Below are 18,875 nucleotides of genomic sequence, written 5' to 3'. Positions count from 1 at the left end.
AACAGCTAAAACTGCAACAATACACATATACATAATACATATTCATATATTGCAAATGTTTCATTACTGGTATCGTCTGTACATCCTGCAAATTATTATGAACTCTGTGGTATAAAGCATGGATTTAACAGGCCCAGAAATTACTGGATACTTGTGTCCTTGTACAGCTAGCACAGACGCGCCTTCAAAAGCAGGTCAGGTGTGTAGCTACTCAAAGTAGTTTCTTCCAGTAATTTTAAATCTCAGCCCAATCCTGCAGTGACCCCTATCTAAAATAAAATAAAATTTGTACTGATAATACACAATTCATTCCTGAATAGCTGAAATGACTAACACAGGAATGCAGGCTAAAGCTCTCATCTCTCCAACTATTTGGGAAAGGAATATCATACACACAAAACTAATCTTCGGGTGTTTTTCTTCTTATATAGACACTACTTGCTTGTCACTCTTCATTAATGTTAAAGTTTTAAAGACCATCCTAAACTGAACTTAGTTTTAGCTGAAAAGAAAAAAAAAAAAAAAAAGTGTTGGTCTCATCAGTTAGTTACATTTTCTCCTCTCTGGTAACTGCAACACATCTAGTCTCTCCTGAGACCTAACTGACAGTGTTTAAAACACTGTGACCCTGGATTGCTCTTCTTCCTGATAGGTATTCAAAGTCATACAGACACGACCAGGACTTTTTTTGCAGATCTTGCTGCCCAATCAGAACGTAGTTAAGAACAGCAGCAATGCTAGAATTAAATTCATGTTATCTTCTCTTGCCAGATACCTCTCACATTTCTTGCTTTTAGTCTCAATGTCCCAAGCTACAAAAGAATCTTTGTAATCATACTACAGCAAAACAAAAGGATTTAATATAACCCTCCACTGACATTCTGGAAATAAGCCTGCATGATATGTACTGTATCTATGATCACGTATTATTCCCAGATTCCCTATTTAATTCCAGCAAATTACAAAACTTGGAGAGAAGTTGATGAACAAAAACTTAGATTTATATTATTGCTTTGATCCAATGAAGTTAAGGAGGAAAAACCCAGCCAAATGTGTCACAAGCGTAGAGATACCAACATACACTCTCTGAAAGCAAAGGTATTTTTTAATTTTACACAGAATATGAAGAATAGTCTCTCACAGTAAGTTCCTTTTACTCAAAACCCCTTAGAAAAAACTTCACCAATGTTTTAAGAGCCCATATTAAAACAACTCAGTTACCTTAGATGAGTAATTCAAGCAGAAGAGGGCTAGCATCTTTCCTATTCAAAACAAACAAAAGCCAAGCAAAACCCAAAGCACCTACCTAAAATTATTTTGGTATTATCCAAGTTAACATCACAGACACAGCAAGATTAACAATAACATGCACGTAAAGGCCAATACCATGCACATTCAATTAAAGAAGAGAGATGCTAATCAGTTGAGCCAGCACTTATGCAGGTTAAAGGAGAACTGAATGTATTCCCTTTTCACCCTGCGAACATTAAAAAGTAACTTGAGGCATGCCTGTACAGTTGGGTGCATCAGATGAGAGATCCGTCCACTCATCCCAGATGCAAGCAAGTTCTGGATTGGAAGCCAAAAAAGCATTTTACTGGCACTTTGCCTGAACCGATACACCAAGAGCAGGGCACACCCCCCTGGGACACAGCCTAGAGCTGACACCACTACACAGCTTCTGAGCCAGAGCTAGCCTGTGTCCTACCACTTGCATCCATATGTCTGCTTACATCTGCCTGTGTTAAAAGAACCCCTCCTCTCCCCTGCAAACTCCACTCTCTCTGTGTCTCTGCTCCCCATTCATAAATAAGAAGGGAAAATTGCATTTTCCCTTCACTCAGAAAGTCACCCAAAAATATTTAACTGTAAATGGTTACAAGAGGAAGTGGGTTTCTGTTTTAGAGAAATCTCCAGCTTACTAAACCCCCAAATTTCTCTGTTCCTTGTCATGTACCTCAGTTTCTTTATGTTGATATGTTTCCTAGTTGCAACCAGCCTTTAAAATACCAGTTAAATAACACTGTTTTACAAATCTCTCAATCTTGCACTGGAAATGAATTATTCCTTCTCACCTGCACCAGTTTTTGCTCTAACCATAAAAGTAATATCCCGCATGTATTTTCACTCTCTCTCCCTCCTGTCTAAAGCTGTCATCTCAGGGAACACTCACAGTAGCTGAGGAACAGGACACTGGTATTTGAAGTTAATGGTAAGAATGGGGGGAAAGGAACTACATCTGCTATGGCATAGCTGCAGTACAGCTTTCTTTGATAGTAACACAACTACACTATGCCTGGAACCAAAAAAATAAAGTAGCAATAGCAGGAGAGAGACGAACAGGACATGGACTGCCTTGCTTTTTCCAGACATGCACATTCTCCATTGGTCTTGCCTATATGAAGAGCAGCCACCAACATTTTATTGACAGGGAGCAGCAGGAGTGCAGTACTCTTCACTTAAAGGCTTGCTACCAAGTCCAGAATTTCCCTCCTCTTTGGGTAATGCGGTGAGAGCTCCCCCTCCTGTTGCTAATCTACCTGTAACCACTCAAGCACTCAAATCTCCAAGCAGTCTCCATAACAAAGGGCACATTTCCTTTGCAGCATCTCTATCCCAAGCCAGCTGGATTTTTTTTCCACCAGTGCAGTTTCTTTCTGTACCCAGAAATCAGACCTCTAACTGCTGACACAGTTCTAATTTTCCTCTTCTCAGTAATTCCCTCAGTTGCTGCAGTATCAAGTCCGCCGTATTTTAAGGCTGTAAGGTTAATGCTCAAAGAGCCAGCATCAGTGTCTTATCATGAGCTCAGTCAAGCCTTCTTTTAAACAGTAGTGAATTGGTTTAGAAGCATAACGGTGAAGCCTGGCAATTTCATTTCTAAGCAAAGTTGCCATTTGAGGCCTTCAGGGCAGAATTTTAATTCACGTTGACTTGTGAGCCTGTGAGTTTGAACAAGCTTGAGAACCGGGAGAAATCAGCCCAATCCACCAACTCTCCTATGATTTCAGATTAAATAAAACCTTCCCTCAGAACTCAGAGGGTTCATGGGACACCCAGACCAGGTTTGTCTGAAACAGGAGCCAACGTCCATGTGTCTGTCAAGAAACTTCAGCTGTATTTCACAGCTGTGGCAGAAGATCTGCATGACATGTTTTTCCCTTCTCTCGCAACACAGCTAAGGAACTCTAGTGAGAAGTCCTTGAAAGCTAGGTGTAGAAATGTAATACCACATTTAAATTTCTTTCTCCACCATAAACATACCATAGCTTGTTATTACAGAATTACTTAAGTTAATTAAGTTAAGCTAGTGGCATTTCATTTCTACTGCAGCCTGAAATGCTAAACATGGGTAAGAAACAACATGAAAGTTGCAAAGCAGAAAAAAGTAACTTCAGAGTTAGAGGCAAATTCTCACTGACTACATTTGGAACGAGACCTGGCTGGGAATCTCACCAACTTTTACCGAGATTACAATTACCAGATTGCCTCTTCTCAACATGATTCAAGAGTCAAGACCTGTTGACGCTTCTCTTTCCTGATTTCCACGGCAGTTCTGGAAGGAGAACTGCTTCCCAAACCATTTGCCACTGGCAGAGGCTAGTGGATGTTACAGGTGTCCTGCGTGCTTTGGGACTACCCCATCACGCAGCACCCAGGAGCCTCACACAAGTACTTGCCATTCCTGTCAGCGATGACAAAAGGCACCGAAGTACTGTTGGGCAACTGCTGCCACTGATGTAGCCCAATATCAAACAGTCTCTGGCAAAGCCACAGATGTGTGCAGAAGCACTGTTTGAAGAAGTGCCAGTTTCCCTCGCTCACCCACTCATCTGCTTGTTTTCAAATACGGAGAAGTTCTGTTTCCTCTTCAAGAGATCAGTTTGACAGACAAATCTTATTGATCCCAAAGTATGTTATTTCACTTGGTGAGCATCTTCCCTTTTTCTTAGAGTGGGGATTAAAAATTGACCCTGATATCAATAGAAATGTAAATATTAATTTGCCCAAACTACTTCTATCTGAAAACTGAAAAAGACAAACATGTTTTTGATTTATATACTGAGCCACCCAATTCAAATGCTGAAAACTTTAACTGAACCCAACAGTGGCAAGTGTGAGATGATCCACAGTTCCGCTTTGTAGGACTCGGAGCGGAGAAATATGAATGCAGCAGGTTAGATCTAGAAACAGTCTGTGCAGAACACAAAAAAGGAGTCTCCAAGTTGTGACACTGAGCGACAGACATGGGTAGTGAAAACATGTTTGAAGGAACACCATTTGGACCACCAGAGATTATCTGAGAAGAAGCTACAGCTAAGGAACCCACCCCAAAGAGACTGAATTTTCATGCTAAGAGAGACAAAATTTCACTTTAATCATTCAGTGCAATGAGTAAATTAAAGAACTTCAATACAGAATTAACATTGCAAATCCATATGCTACAGTGATATGAAACATATGGAAATTGTAATTATGGGATTACAGAATGAAAATTAAAACAAATATAAAAGTAGGTAGAAGTAAAATGATTTCAAAGAAACGCACACAGGAAAATTGCTGATGAGATAAATTAGGTAAGATTGCCCTAACTTCAGCAGTTACATTTCAAGAAAATTCTGGGAATCTACAGGACCAGGATTTAAAGGGAGAGGAGAGCCAAACCTAATTTTCATTATCTTGATTTCAAATATCTTGATCTATATAGGGATTCCAGAGATGATCATTCAAGTTTGCGGCAATCTAAATAAAGTTACAATTGTATTTGTTGGCTGTTTGGCACCCAGGTCATCTGCCTAATTTGTTGCCCCAGCAGCTTATCTTATTCCACCTCTAACGCCTATCATAAACCATTCTCTGTATTAACTTATACTAAACACTCTACCTAGGCCTACTGAAAGAGCTAGGATTAAGTGATAGGTTTACACTAGGGAACTGAGGAGCTCTGAAAAAGATACCTAAGGAATTTAAAAGGACACATTAAACTTAAATGAAGCAGTAAGCCATCCATAAGGAGTCCTGAGGAAACACAGACTGACTCAGATGAGCAATCAGTTTAAGGCCAAGTAAATAGGCACATACGTCAAAAATAAGGCCGAGACAACACCTGAGCAACCTAGACCTTAGCCTTGTGTGACTTTTATCAAGAATAGCAAGAAAAGGGGAGTGAATAAAGAGAAGCAGCAACTGACAACGGAGAAAGCATAGACAACTGTAAAGGCATTTAACTAGTCATGGACAAGGAAGAGGTGAGACAGACAGTAAACTTGTGTGCTCATATTTGGCCTCCAGGATGGTTTCCCATGTCCTACTCCCTCCTGTCTGCTTTCTTAGAACCCTCAAACAAGGATTAGGGACCAGGCCACAGGCCAAAATTCGTTCTTCTGGCAGTCCATTTCAGAATACCCTCTCTTTACAGGTGCTGTAACCCAGGTACCATCATGACTGTTACCGTCAGCATCATATCCAGGTAAGAGGAGTTTCCCATCACGTGATGGCTGCATGTTCAAGAAGAGAACAGAGGCCCACAACATCTCCATCTTAGCTCTGCGACAGTCAGCCAACTTACGCCCTTTAGAACTGGAATACAGAAGGATGCTCACTTCCTTCAGCCAAACCCAGCAAGTACCACTGGCACGGAAGCCTTGAAATTTGCCAGAGACTGCTTGCTAGCCATCCTGGGCAGAACAGTTTTAGTGAAACAAGGAAAGCAGAAGCCATACTGGAGAAGCTCCAGGATGAAATTAGAGGAGGAAAACTTGAAGTCCTAATTGTAAACGGCACATGCAGTGAGAACTGCCAGCCACAAAAGTGTCACATCAGAATTTAGTGCAGACCAGATAATACAGAAGAGAAAAGAATGAAGGAGCTAAGGACTCAATACAGCAGATACCTTTAGGTAAACTACGTACACTGTGTAAGTGCATCATTTTAGCAATGGTAGAAAATAATTACAAGAGATCACTTGCTAATATCACATCACTTTCTAATTCACATTGTCCCTAGGTGTCTGCTTCACATAAACCCTTGCTGATTTCACAACCAGGTACTATAGAAAGCAACATGCACAGGCCTAAAAATGGCAGTCATATCTGGGAAGCCTATTCTGTGGTATCCTATAGAAATTGCTCAATCTAGCTGCCTACAAACTACCCTTTTTTTTTTTATTCAGGCTAGTTTTTGAGCATTTCAAGTAAAAAAGAGTGAATGTCATTTCTTTGGGCTGAACAACCTTTGTGGGTTCCCACACCCACCAGACCATGTGGATGTGTGTGCTGTAGGACTAGCCAGGCACCCCACAGGTTCCACCTCTAAAAAGCACGTACAGCCACATCTGATTAGACTATATACCCAGAGAAGCAGCTATGTTGATATTCCCATAGGGATGCTTGCAAGAAAATCATGATTTTAATAAAGACACAAAGGCCTGCCTTAACTCCTTTTATTATATCAACAGCAGCAAATAAAACTTAAAAGTCACAGTTACATAAACAGTCATGTGCTAGAGCGCTCTCGGTCCCCCATTTTGCCTTCATGATTCCTGTGACCTATAATAGGTAAGCAGCACAGGAAGTCACTGTCCTCTTTGAATGGAATTTCTGGCTCGCTCACTTATCAACGGGATGATTATTCAACTCTTGACCCCATCACAAAATGGTTTAGCAGTGTTGCTGGTGCTTGAACCAAATTTCTCTACTGCAGGCTGACCTAGAGAGAGCAGCACAGCTGCAAGAAGGAACTGCCAAAAAGCCACAGCTCTTCTGTTCTGTCCTTCTCCCCTGTGTTTAAGATGTGTGAAAATACTCACACAATTAGACAGGAAAAGAAGCCCTAGGTAGGACTCTGTATTTCATCTCCACATCTTCTAAAATAATGATTTTCCAAACTAGAGGGAAGGAGGAGAGGGGAAAAGAAAGGCATAGCTTTTAAAGACAAGGCATATATCCTCTACTTTTATCCTTAACTTAAAGTGACTTTGAAAAAATCCACTTACAAGAAAACCCCAGAATATTCACCTAGCAATTTCTCTAGTACTGCTTTTTTAAAAAAAGCCCTCCAAGACAAACAAGATTAGAGAAAGTTAATTACCTTGCAGTAACTGGAACTCAGGATGCTTTGCCCATATGCACAAACAACTGTGAATGTGCAGAAGTACCATGCATTCAGGTTTGCCAACTGCTAGACAACCACAGAAGGTCAAAATGCATGTACAGCACCTCAGTTTCCTCTCAAAGGCAGAATCCAGGTGTGATGGACTCTTCCAAGGAAGAAGGGAAGCAGGATGGATCACAGAAAAAGCTTGTCATGGACAACATAAAACTGCCTTTATTTCCTTTCCCTCAAAGGAGAATTTTGTGGTAGATGGGAAACAGAGACAGCGGCCTTTTATTTTCAGCCACAAGCCCCAGAATAAATGTGTCAAGTGGGTTTCATTACCTGCCAAAAAGATCCTTCTTTTACTAGCTAAGTATTGATGGAAGAGGACAGAAATACACAGTTTCTCCTGAGGTGAGCTGTCACTACTTGATGAAGGTTCTCAGGACTGGTGACAGACCACAAGATAGGACCTTATAGTGACAACAAGTCTGATCTCCCCCAAAACAAGTTCTTCAAAAGGCAGTACAATGGATGTTTGACATCTTGCCTCCAAGAAAGATTAACTATTATTCTGTTCTAGGCAAGAGGTTATAGTTAGTAGCTGTGGGATCAGTGTTTGAGGAGGGTTGCTTTAGAGTGCAGTTAGAAGACACTGTTAAGGTGACAAAAGCTCAAGACTGACAGAAGTGGTGGTCCTGTGCCCTCCTTTACATTTGCTCTGTTGTTTGTTTGACTGCTTGGTGAGCCAATTTAAACTCACTAATCTGGCAGAAAACTACTCGCTCTGCCAAGAAATCAGAACAAAACTGATGCAAAGGAGGCAGGAATGGGGAAGCAGGAGGAGTCAACAATCTGAGCCACCTGTCTTCTGAGGTCTTTTGGGGTTCAAAGCATATCACGTCTTATCAATGAAAAACACCAGAGGATTCTCCCTCCCATCCCAAACCTCAACAATGTACTACACCTCTCAGGGAAGAGCTGGCCCATGCAGTCAGGATGGCCACAGCAGTTGATATCATGCAGGCTGCTTTAGAAGCCTTATCCAGGACATCTGCAGCTGGGTTGGCCACCATAGATTCTTCTGATGTTAATTAAAAAAAACCCTTCTCTAGAATTGGTTGGCAGCATCTTCCTGGGAGAAGAAAAGTCCTGAAGACTCAGAAATAATATCTTAATAGTGAGGCCCAGTAATCAGCAACCCTGAAAAGTAGGTGGGCAGAGCAGTATGTCTTATAGTGTAATATATATGTATAGTAATGTTACATATATACATACATATATGTAGTATATGTGTATAATAATGCATACCTAATATTTGTCTCGCTACAATTTAGAATTACTTTGTTCTGGCTGGATTTTGCCACTATTTGAGGCTCAGTGAGCTGAAGTACTTGAGGTGTGTGCATGAAACAGAACAGAACACACACGGCCTTAGAGGAGGGAAATATTTTTGAAGACCATTTCTCAAGCAGTATGCCACAAAAGAGCATCCTACACAAAAAGCTTTCATCAGCTGACTTGACCAATACCTAGAATTCCTGGAGAGAAGGTAGACAAAGACAGTTGATTTTTATGATGGAGGTTTTCAGAAGAAACAAATATTTCTCAAGTCAGCTTACACTGCAAAGGCTGGCTAGTAGCCCCAAGACAGATTCATAAAGCACAAAAAGTGACAGTATAACAATAGAAAATCATGTTCCTTACAAAACATATTTTATGGTACCCATGTTTTTCTTGTAGCACTTTTATGGAGACTGAGCAAAATACCACAGCCAGCCTTATTGAAAGTTTCTTCCACAGGCCCTCGCAAACATCCTATAACCACCTATAGTTGAGTTCGGGCACACCTTTCATAAAGCACAAGATAGTGATCAGACTGATTTATACACTAAAGGAATATGGCCAACTGAAAACCTGAAGTCTGTACATTAACATATCAAAGGAATACACCTCTTTTGCCTGATGAAAACAGAGAATATGATAAGCCATTTGCTACAAAACGAAACACTTTTTTAGGCAGCAACTTCTGAGCCAGATTCAAGTCCCTTATCAGGAATTTCAGGCTTCCCTGGGTCTTTTAAAACTAGCTACGATATCAGATTAAGGCTCTGGTAAAGTATTACAAATGTGAGGACAAACTAAACATGCAGGAGATCATCTGTTATTCCCACAGCTCTGTTTGAAATGGCAATCAGCTTTAACCATCTTTGATGGTTCAAGTGGTCCATGTGCAAGTCTACCCAGAGATTCCCTGCACCTGGAGTGGTAATGTATCATTTACGTCAGTGCGCATTTACCATTGTGGGCTCACTTACATGTTAAGTTCAGTACAGTGGTTAGAAATTCTACCTTTTCTTAGTTGCAAGGAAGTTTAAAAACTCCTTAAAAGTATTCCTAGTTAGCCAAAACTCACTTTGCTTGTTCATTTGTTTTGCTCTAGATAGATGTCTACAGCAGTAGGCTGTTGCAGTGAGAAAGTATCAAATACCAAAAAGTAATAGGGATGCTGGCACCTCCAAAATAAGAAGAGTTTAAACATTATTCTCAAGACTTCTATTATCCTTCACATATAGAGTCAAGACCTATCATCTCAGCCTACTTCATAAAGGAGGGGAAATATTTTAAGATTTCCCACCATGAGCCTTCATTAGAAATGAAACCCCAAACAATTCTAGCAAACAATTTGGAAAAGCTGGCTACAATCAGAAGATCTCTAAATGAGGGAACTTCGTTTCCACTCTAGATCAAATTATTGTGGGAGATAATCACATGAATGCCAAATGGTCAATATAGGAATCCATAATACTTTAAAGCCATCCTTGAATGACAATTAACTCCATGAATGATAAGAGATTTTATTCCTTTGGCAGGTCATTAATGAAATCTTCTTTGAAAAGTTGCTTACGGAAGACAGAACCAGTGCTTCTATTAGGAAATTCTGAGCAGAAACACAAAACTGCCTTATCTTAAACATAGTCTATCTGCAAACCAGAGGCTCAGTCACTCATTTCCAAATGGCTACTTGCTTTGTAGTAGTTTGATTCCAGGTCATAGTCTTCTATTGTATATTTGAGGTAGAAGACATCAAAATACAGATTTTTTTTTTTTCTTGCGAGATCTCAGGCTGCAATTATCCCTGACTTACAAAAGAAAAAGAGATAGAAGGAAGGAAAACCATGGTCAGACTAGACAATCACCATGAGCTCAAGCAGTGAAGTAACTCAGCGTAACTCAGTAACTCAATAACTCAATCTATCATCATACAGTTCTGTGTAGGTGTTACGGAAGACAAGATCCATTCACTTGGACAATTCTGCTTGAGAAAACAGAAAGATCATACTATGTTATTAAGATATCTAAATGAAGAAAGTAGAATAACAACCTCAGTTCTTTATGCCTTTCATCCCTTAAAAGGCAACGGATTTCAAGAAAGGAGGTGGGCATATGTGAACGATCATGGAATCAGACAAAAACTTGACCTATGACCTGGAATAAAAGGTTCAGAAATAAAGGAAATTTATCCATTTTCCACGAGGTAAGCCTCGCCTTGAACAAAGACCAGCAGAATTTCTTTCTGCATACCCTGCAATGCTTTTTGGTGCTGTGATGGTCAGTCTCCAAGACAAAGACTAAGCATAAGACATGGTTTAGAGAATCTATCTGTTGACTGGATGGCTCAAGGCATTTTAAAGTGATTATATTCTTCTTGGCTGTCAGTGGTATCCGCAAAGCTTTGGCAAACACCAGAAGAAAACTGGGAGAAGCACCCTTAACAGAATCACTTTTATGTAGCGAGCACTTCCTAAGAAAATCAGCCTCCATAGCAAAACAGAAGTAAGGCATTAAGCATGAATAGTACAGTTTCTTAGATCACATTTCGTATGATCTAGGTGCCAGAAAGGGCATGAAACCTTTGCTTTCCAATCTTCATTTAACTTGGTAACAAATAAAATCGGTGGTCCACTCTATTTTGCACACCTATGTTCTCTTTTTGAGCTACATCTATAAACTGCCTGCTCTTACTCAGTGCCTTCACCAGCTAACAATTCATCTTAATTAAGGCCTGCACCTGACCTGCCACCTCCCCAGAACTGGCTGCAGTGACAGCTGTCTCAACTCTTTACTGCGACAAAACGCATCTTCATTGCCTGAAATGCACTGCAAGCCTCAGCACAGTCACAACCCCAATGGTAAAAAGTAGGCACAAGAATCCTCACATGTTCCTCACAATTTACAGCAGCCAAGAATAAAGCAATCTGTTTATGCTATAGATTATTGTAACACTGATTTACCCTCAATACGTGCAACTCATTTTAGCGTGGCAAGTCATTTAAAACTGACAGGGTCACCACAGCAACATGATTTTACTCACCCTTACAGTTGGAAAGGAAGCAGATGAGAAGTTGCAAGTGTCAATTCAGCTGGCAAAAGGGGCTGACTAAAGTGAGGAAAGTGTTCAGACATGCCACTTTGATGCATACAAACAATGTGCAACGAAAATAAATAACTCCCTGATCACAATTGCAATTTAGCATTATGGCCTGGGAACTGCCGTAACTTTACAAAAAGTTCTCACATTACCTGAAAGACTAAAATTGACCTAAAAGCTCCAGGAAAAAGCCATAAATCACCTATACTCTGAGCCGTGCTGTGCGGGGTAATTCCAAACTTTCCTAGGGGACAAACCATTGACCAAAAGGCTAATTGAGGGACCAAAACCACACTGGCTGGTTACCTGCTCCTTCACCCATTCATTTGAGGGAGTTGCCCTCATGTGTTGTACACACCATATAGGATCGTGCCCTTAAGCAATCCAGAGTAAATTTACCATAGCTACCACAATGTATCAGAAAAAATTGTCTGCTAAGGTTGATAAACCGGTCAATTACCTGCTTCCTTGACTTTTATTCTTGTGTAAATGTTTTCATCCTTACATTACCAGTACCAGTACCTATGAGAAGATGATCTCTACATTGCCAAAATCAACTATTTAAATTACTAGCAAATCCTTAATTACTATAAACAAGATTACAACAGGCTTATTTAAAGAAAGGTTTCTAAACACCAAAGCGATAGCTCCAGAAAATAAAGCTCCCTTGCTGTCATTATTTGAGGCCACTGTCTCCACGTTTACTCTTGCTCTATGCACGACCCTCAGTGCTCCCTCAGCCCACCTGAACGCCACAGCAAGAGGACATGCTGTCTTTCCACCAATACTCCCTGCATGGCCGAGCATATACACAGGGCATGAAGTTCCCAGTCTCCCCTCAGCTCCTCCTATCAAGTCCAAACCACGTTCCTCCCCAAGCCACACACTCCCCCCCGCCCCTATAAAACAGGAAGAAATCATTAACACACAAAGGTAAAGACAAGAAGCAAATACTATTGAAGCACTGCAGTTACTGACTTCATCTTCAAGGTGGAGATGCGTTAGTGCCCCTGGCGGGAATCTAAAGAACCGTTCAGTCCTCACAGGTGCTAGGAGAGTATGGGAAAACCACAGAAGGCCATCGTCCTTGCCAGTGAGCTGGTTTGGGCTCAAAATGGAATATTAAATCTATGCCAAGGTAGATGCGCATGATCTCAGGTAAAATTTCCCTTTCCGTACTTCCTCTCTCGCTGGTAATAGCAAAAGATTTCCAGAAAAGAACAGAAAATACCTGACTAACGACACAGAAGCTGAAACCAAAAGGATAATGATACGCCACCTTCTTCCTCTACACACAGAAGTTATTAAATACAAAGGACTGTGCAATAGATCTGGTTTCCTGTATTTCTTCAAAGGCATAGTCAAATTTTGGAATTGAGAAGCGGAGAACTCCCACGAGGGTTTGTACAGGGACAGACTAATGTAAGCTCAGCACAGCTACAATACTTGAGGAAAGCTCTCTAGAAGGTTTCAGCAGCACTGTAAAAACATACAGCAACATCCAGACCATATCTAGTCATTTCAAGGAGCATGTTTTCCATCTTTTTCCCCGCTTACCTCTGTTCCTCTGAGGGACAGCTGCTCTGCAGATGCACAACCTCAACCATTGTTACCTTGGTTTCCCTGAGAAACTGCCAAGTGCATCTTTCCTACAGGACATCTAATTAGAATAGAGGCTCTCTTTCAGGCTGAAACTATCTTTTTGTTGGGTCACACGTGCCTAGGACAGCAGGCTGACTCCCTGGCTTGTACTCCTATGCACTACACAAAAACAATAAAAGAGAAGGAAACGATATTGCCTTGTCTCTCTCAAGCACAAGGTAATCCTTGAGACCACCGTTGATATCTAATCACTACCATAGAAAACAGAAGTCCAGGAGACACTCAGCTGAAAGAGTAATCAGAAGTCCTACAGAAGAACATGGTATTGCTGATCTGCTTTCTCCATGACTACTGGCTCTAATTTCCCAAGCCAGGCCAACAACGTCAGGGATAATACAAATGGCAACCTTCACTTTTCCTCTTCTCTTCAATGGATTAAAGGCACGCTGTGTCTTCTCTTGAACCAGTTCCAAATAACTTCTCATTCTATTAACTTCTGAAACTGCCAGTAGTCTTCAGGGAGTGACACTGATAAAATAGTGATATTACCAAAATGAAAAATTGATATTTCTCTACTTTCCTACCTTTCCTGACCAATCTTCTCCAGCTAGTCTAGAAAACATACCATAAATATTGACTGGCAAAGGGTGAAAAAAGAGAATTATCAGTGATAAAAGCAGTGATTATAATACAAGTGGTTTTGGAGAAAAAGTAAGAAAATTAGTCCTCATCAGTGTAGTAGCACTACACAAAGACTAAAGCTGAAAAAAAAGCTGTCTGTGAAGCTCTCCCAATAGGTGTAAAGAATCTCGGAAGAGAACTTACTGTTGAGCCACAGGAAAAAACAAAAAACAAGAACTCAAAAAAGCTGGAGATTTCATGTCTGTAAACCGTCCTGCTGAGCCTGCAAACATCCCCACAAACATCATACAACCCCAACAGCTCTGTCATTGCAGTCTAGAACTCCTGGACCCAAAAAACGTTCCAAGGAACACAGTTATAACTCACAGCACCAGTAAAATAGCAAGAGAAAAAATTCTTGCTTGCCAAAGGGACATTTTCATCTCCTGAGCACAAAGTTAACCCAGCTAGCTTCTAAGGAAGGACAAAGAACACGGCCTCTCTATCTCTCTGTCTCTTTATTGCTGCAGGAGGCTGGCTGGCTGCTCTTCGTATAAAGGACAAACTGGAGTTTGAAAAACTGTCAAAGAAGTGGTTGCATTTGCCTGCCTTGATGATATGATGTACCGTTGTACATTCTGACCTATGCTTACTTTGACTTTTTTGGTCAGCTCATTATTTCCTTCTCTGAGCACGAATAAGACATCTCAACTTCCCAACAGCCCCAGTGGCATTCTGGTGAAAGCAATTCATTCCACTCAATTTGGAAGAATTGCTACCACTACGTATTCAATAATCCAGACACTTCTGTTCAGTTTACACACAGGGCCAGGTTCTCTCCTGTGTGACATGTGAGTATTCGGCAAAGGAGGAGCACAGCATGAGCCTTTACAGTGCTCCGATTCTTCCTTGTGTTTTATAACCTAGACTCAGCCTGGAGGCTGGCTTATCAACAGCAGCTGGAAATGGCTGTTAACTAGGAGTAAGTAGATCCCAGTGCGTTCCAGCTGTGGCTTCATCTCTGACCCTTTCCGTCTCCGATTCACAGTCTAATCTAAGTTGCAGTGATATAAAGATGTATGAAACAACAGTGTTATTTCTCTCCTAGGAATATGCCCATGCAATGAGAATCCCCGTCTGGGAAGGCCAAGGCAACTTCCCTAGCATTTGCATCACCCTAGCAGCACAAGGGAGATCAGAGGAAGGCTGTGAAGCTGGCCCATTGCTGATAATAAATATTAAGTCCTAGTTTAAAAACAATGTTAAATGGAACTCAGCGAAGTCATCTTAAATTATTCCAAATATTGAAGTTGGAAAGGTAGTGACAGCAAGTACTGTGAACTTTCTTTCCCTTTTTTTAAAACACAGAAAGAGAAAACCCCACACTAACCATTCAAAACATTGGCTCTTAGAAAAAGACTTTTAAAATACATGGAATTGTTGCTTTAGAACACATTTATGAAGGTTGTTCCAGTGATCAGGAAAGTAAAAGAAACAACAAAATCAGCTAGAAATCACTGTGTCACCTTAATATGTAGGCTGCAATAAACTAAACATGGGAAGCCTCAGATCAAGCTGCTGCAGTGCCTTTAATTATCACTATTGTGTTTACAACCTCTATCAAGGGGTCACAAAATGAAGGGAGGAGCTCACAAACCGTATGTATGGCAATATTCAACCATAGCAGGTGACATCAGACCAGTGTACCTGCTTTAACAAACATCTCCTTTGGTTTTAACTAGTTTCTGTTTATTTTTGCTATATACAGCTTCTCCTGCTCTATTTTTGGTAAACAATGTGCTCCTGATTTACCAATTCACTCTGTCCCATTACTCACCTGAGGTGTTTTATGCACATCAGCTTTCTGACTGGTTCAGAAACAAAACGTTTAGGTTTCAGATACTGAAATTATTCCTTCCTATAAGTGTCACAGGAATCTAGTTCCCTATAATTTAAGTTTTTCCTCTCTCCCAAAGTCAGATTAAAAGATGGCAAATTATATTCGCAGTGTTTCTAATTCCTCCCAAAAGGATGATGATATGGTAACGTATCTAAGGGAAGCTTCAGGAAGTGTTTGTTTTGTCGTGCTGTGTTTGCTACCAAAGACAGCTGCTTTCTCTGTCCCTGAGAGGATTGCTTGGGGTTAACAAGCAAAGCCAAATAAGAAAGGATTAGGAAGCTACTCGTAGTGGTAGGCGAACACACAGAAGCAGACCTTTCCATGTGGAATAGGCACTCCTCACTCCCAGACACACTGTTTAAGGCACTGCCTCAGCTTTCAACCTCAAGAAAAGTCAGAGGTCACATAATTAATGTGCAAGCACTGAATAAAAAGTGGACATTCCTCAAACCTGATCTTATTTTAAAGAGATTTAGAATTCTGTGCCAAGCTCTTGGTACAAGAAACTAATGCTATGGCTACTTAGGGCACAGACACAGCATAAATGGCAACAACCCGTTTCTACATTCTGTCTAAAAATCCACCTAAAATTCAGGTGCAGAGGAACAGCCAGAAGTGAAGGGGAAGTTTTGTGTTCATGTCCATTCCATTGCTGGCTTTTCTGCTGAACAAACAAACAAGTGTGCCAATGGCAGTGGGATTTGATTTTATTTTTTCAAAGTGCATTTCTTGGCTGGAAACTCTGTGGGCTTTACCAACACTTTTTATGCAGGCCAGTAAATGCCTTCAAAGACAACTACTCTGATTCTCATGAGAGTATGTCTATACTAAATAACGCAGTGCTATGTAGTGATATCTGAGACAGCTTGAGCATACCCACAAGTATTATAGCTGAATTAACCTGGGTAGACTGCTGTGATAACTGCCTCCGGTACACAAGGTAGCTTATTTAGAGCTTGCTTTGTTATCTCAATGTGGCACAGCACTGTGCAGGAAGACAATATAAACAATTATGGTGAAGTCTATTTAGACCTTATGGGCAATGTAAAAGTACCTCGAGGTGGGCAGAAGAGCCCCCTTCAGAGTTATTCACTGTGCAAAGAACTCCCTTTGGCAATGCAGAACTGACAAAAGGATTATGTCAGCCCTTCCTTTCCAGAACAAGGAGCAGGGTGAGAGCCTGGGGGCAGCAGAAATTAGAGCAGCCCTAGGCCATTATGCTTACACCGGTGCCTGAGAAGGACTCTTCATGGGCTCAAAGTGCTAGAAATACAGAGGTAGATAAGGGGAAGTTCTGCTCCAAACACAAAGAAATGTGTCCTCAGTCACCAGTTGCCAGGTCTAGATTTGGCACAGTGGTCTATAAGGGGAGAGACTCTGGCTGTGCTTCAGGAAAGCAAGCAAACACAAACAGCTACACCACCAGCTGCCATCTACATCCACTTGCCTGCCACCCTCTCTGTTTCTTACCCACTTTTTACTGCATGATCATCTAGCTGTGGAAGATCTGTTCTTATTTTAATTTTTGAGATTTTTTTTTTGAGGTGAGTAATTATTCGTACTACTACACAAGTCAAAGTGAAGTCTAGAAGTAGCTTGGCAAAGAATTTGTGTTCATTAATAAAGTCACACATGTGGCTCACTCATTAAGCTAAATACACACTTGTTAAAGCCATCAGCTCTTTTAATGCATTTTTCTAAAAGTTACTTGCCATTTATTTTCAAGAATTCTCCAGAATTCTCATTTTTGCCCTGGTAGAGCATCTTACAAATTCTAACAGGCACCAAGATCCAGGACATGTCCAAAACACTCACTTAAAATAGGAAGTTGTAATTTTAAAGTAAGCTTGTGCCAAATCTTCTCCCTTACAAAAACTTTCAGATAAAACTTAAGACCATGCAGGGAAGAATTCTTTGTACCTGCATAGAAAGCCTCGCAACAGAGGAAAAGCACATCCCAGTAGCAAACGCCAGATGAGAGCCAGCAGAGCTATAAACCCTTCTTGAGGAAGGCAATCCCTAGAGGTAGGACCACGTAGAATTCAAAGGGATGATGACAGTAGCTTGCTCTGAGTTGCTTCAAAAATTTCATTTCTACCTTAGTGAGAGAGCGTCCCGAAGAAAAGAAACAAAACAGTGCAGATGTTTGGAACCTAATTTTGTTTTCTGAAACTGCTGATTAAACCATCCATTACAAGACCTCTACTACTCAGTAACCCTTTCATTTTTAATGCAATTTATTCTAAACAGCAACTAAATCATCAGTCTTGCATAAAAACTTCTCTCTCTTGGTCTACTGTACCGTCAGCACTAGTCATTCTCTTCCCCCAGCTTCCATCCCTACTGCCTAAGTACCGAAAAGAACAAGGGAAAGGACTATTTATGCAGCCCAGTTTTTCTCTCCTTACTGCATGTTTCTCAAAATAAATCCTTCATAACTCTTTCATGATTCCAAATTAACCAAACTTGGATTCTGTGAATTCTTAACCTGCAAAACAGAACAGGCTTGTCTTAGCGTTAGGTTTAACTTGGGATTCCACTACTCAGTGTAATTACACCACAAGCAGGAAATCCTTTGAAAGGCAGGAGAAACTTTTAAGGAACAGAGCTAACTACTAAGCCAACAGGTTCAGACTGAGCATTCAGAATATTTGGAGTCTAGACCAAAGAGGATACCAGACTGTGAATGTTACTGAAGGTATGTGAGGAAAAGAGAAATTGTCTTTGGGAGCATAACGCTTCCATAATTGTGACCCTAAGTTAGTCTGTAAAAGAGAAAAACTAAAAGACAAGCTCTAGTGAGGTGGAGGTCAGTCTCTTCTGCCAAGTAACAAGGGATAGGACAAGAGGAAATGGGCTCAAGTTGTGCCAGAGGAGATTTAGATTAGATATTAGGAAAAATTTCTTCACAGAGAGAGTGGTTAGGCATTGGAACAGACTGCCCAGGGAAGTGGTACAATCACAGTCCCTGGAAGTATTCAAAAAACGTGTGGATGTGGTGCTTAAGGCCACGGTTTAGAGGTGGACCAGGCAGTCAGGTTAACAGGTTGGACTCAATGATCTCAGAGGTCCTTTCCAACCCTAACAATTCTATGATTCTATGTTGCTGAATCCTTCATTAAAGTAACCACAATGCAGTGTATATGTGCAGAACCAATGCTGACTGTACCCTGCAGCACGCATTCTTTTCACTGAAGTATGGGTCAAGTCTGAGTTTTATTATTT

At 40.8% G+C, this 18,875-nt stretch overlaps 1 protein-coding gene across 8 annotated transcripts in view; it reads right to left on the bottom strand.

Moving 5' to 3' along the window:
- Positions 1 to 18,875, bottom strand: part of ZNF827 (zinc finger protein 827) — a 121,890-nt gene that overhangs the window by 80,723 nt on the left and 22,292 nt on the right. The gene's annotated exons all lie outside the window — the stretch shown is intronic.

The sequence above is a fragment of the Nipponia nippon genome, unplaced genomic scaffold (assembly GCF_047370975.1).
Source record: "Nipponia nippon isolate SJK-2023a ecotype South Korea unplaced genomic scaffold, ASM4737097v1 scaffold_6, whole genome shotgun sequence".
Taxonomy (NCBI): Eukaryota; Metazoa; Chordata; class Aves; order Pelecaniformes; family Threskiornithidae; genus Nipponia; species Nipponia nippon.
This window is presented reverse-complemented; position numbering and strand designations above follow the sequence as displayed.